A 2500-nucleotide genomic window follows, 5' to 3' on the forward strand; every position below is an offset into this window, starting at 1 on the left:
AATAGATCAATATACATATCTTCAGTGACGTACGCGGTCTGTTACGCGCTCGGTTACGCTACCTCTTTGGCGTTTTTTCGCTTGTTCTGTTTCCCTTCTTTCTTCAATTTTTCTCTCCTTTCTCACCTCATCTTCTCGTCTTCTCGCTTTCCTTCCCTCTATCCTTCTCTTCTTTTATTCATTTTTTTCCTTCTCTTCTCTCCTCACCCGCGCGTTTTCTTTCTTTCACTCGTTCCTTCTCGAAACTATTTTTTTATTATTCATTTTTTCCCTCTCTTATCGTCTTCTCGTCTTCCTTTCCCTCTCTCGGTTTCCTATGACTCTAAACCATTCTTTTTAATAATAAAAAACACTCCTCTCTTTTCTCCTCACCTTCTCTTTTTCCTCTGTTTCTTCGCCTTCTCGTGTTATCATCCCTTCCCTTCCTACCTTTGACCCCCTCCCCCCTTTCCCTGACCCCAGACATGCGGTCAAGCAAAGGGTCAGACGAAGTTATTCCACTGGTTAATTAATTTGGATTGTGTGCGTGTGACACTTCTCGCCGACCTCGAGGAAGATGGAAGAGGGAGAGGGAGAGGGAGAGGGAGAGGGAGAGGGAGAGGGAGAGGGAGAGGAAGATGGAAGAGGGAGAGGGAGAGGGAGATGGAAGAGGGAGAGGGAGAGGGAGAGGGAGAGGGAGAGGGAGAGGGAGAGGGAGAGGAAGATGGAAGAGGGAGAGGGAGAGGGAGATGGAAGATGGAGAGGGAGAGGGAGAGGGAGAGGAAGATGGAAGAGGGAGAGGGAGAGGGAGATGGAAGATGGAGAGGGAGAGGGAGAGGGAGAGGGAGAGGGAGAGGGAGAGGGAGAGGGAGAGGGAGAGGAAGATGGAAGAGGGAGAGGGAGAGGGAGATGGAAGAGGGAGAGGGAGAGGGAGAGGGAGAGGGAGAGGGGGAGGAAGGGCAGGAGGAAGATGAAGAGGAGGACGAGGAGGAGGAGGAAAATTAGGGGAGGAGGAGGAGGTGGCGGAAAAGAAGAAGGAATAGAAGAATGAGGAGGAGGAACTGGTGGAGGAGGAGGTGGAGGAGGAGGAGGAGGAGGAGGAGGAGGAGGAGGTGGAGGAGGAGGTGGAGGAGGAGGTGGAGGAGGAGAAAGAGGAGGAAGTAGAGAAGGAGGAGGAGGAGAAGGAATAGGAAGAATAGAAGGAGGAGGAGGAGGAGGAGGAGGAGGAGGAGGAGGAGGAGGAGGAGGAGGAGGAGGAGGAGATAGGAACAGAAGGAGAAGGATGAATGAAGGTGGATGGGTATATACCCACATCAACCATTATCCAATATTAGCATTTTTCTTTATCATTGCTGGTTTTATATAGCTTATCCGGTTTATGATCGTCCGTATTTTTAAGTATCAATCCCATGATGCACAATCTACTTATCATGTGCTTTATACGGTATTTTGTGCAACTGAAATTTTTTGCCAAATACGCACGTACGCATACGCACATACACGTACACACACACACACACACACACACACACACACACACACACACACACACACATACACACGATAATTTAGATACAGCAAGCCGGGACCATTTGAGCTTAGCTCTTCTCCTGCATTGAAACAACTAGGCAAGAACAACTAGCTAAGAACAAGTAGGTAAGAACAACTAGACAAGAACACATTAGATATAAAGGGCTTAGATATAAAGAGTACATGGAAACCAGCGTCTTCAAGCCATACTGTATACCCGGCTGTTGCAACCTCCCGGGAAGGACAGTCAGCTGATGTTGCAAGCTTCCTTTCTCGCAATCTGCTTATTAATATAGTACCGATATCTCTCGAAGATGGTGGAAAATGAGAAACAGGGAAAGAAAGAAAGAAAGAAAGAAAGAAAGAAAGAGAGAAATAAAATCAAAATAAAATAAACAAGTAAGAACAAGGAGAGTAAAACAAGAAAATGTAAGAAGACAGAAAGTTAGAACAAAATAAAAAGAAAAGAAAGAAGAAAAAAAAAAAAGTGACCAAGAAATTAGTAAAGTAAAGAAAAACAAAACAAAACAAAACGAAAAGATAAAACACGTAATAACAACTATAATTATTTGCATTGCTTTCCCTCTGCACACTACCTAACCCACGGAATCTTTGTTCTACTATAGTATCATACGCGATGGGGGCGGGGGGGGAGGGGGTGGAAGGAGAGAGAGAGAGAGAGAGAGAGAGAGAGAGAGAGAGAGAGAGAGAGAGAGAGAGAGAGAGAGAGAGAGAGAGAGAGAGAGAGAGAGAGAGAGAGAGAGAGAGAGAGAAGATGAAGAGAAGTTGGAGAAGACAGCAGAGCAGGAGGAAGCGAAGAGGGAAGAGGAGGAAGAGGAGGAGGAGGAGGAGGAGGAGGAGGAGGAGAGGGAGAGAGAGAGAGACGCTCGTATACTGTCAAAGCAAAACAATCTATTCTCTTGACAGTCAAAGCTCCAGAATCTCGACGGAGAGAGGAAGACAATGCCAAGCCACATTCCCACTACATTCT

Source organism: Penaeus chinensis, chromosome 16, assembly GCF_019202785.1.
Source record: "Penaeus chinensis breed Huanghai No. 1 chromosome 16, ASM1920278v2, whole genome shotgun sequence".
Taxonomy (NCBI): domain Eukaryota; kingdom Metazoa; phylum Arthropoda; class Malacostraca; order Decapoda; family Penaeidae; genus Penaeus; species Penaeus chinensis.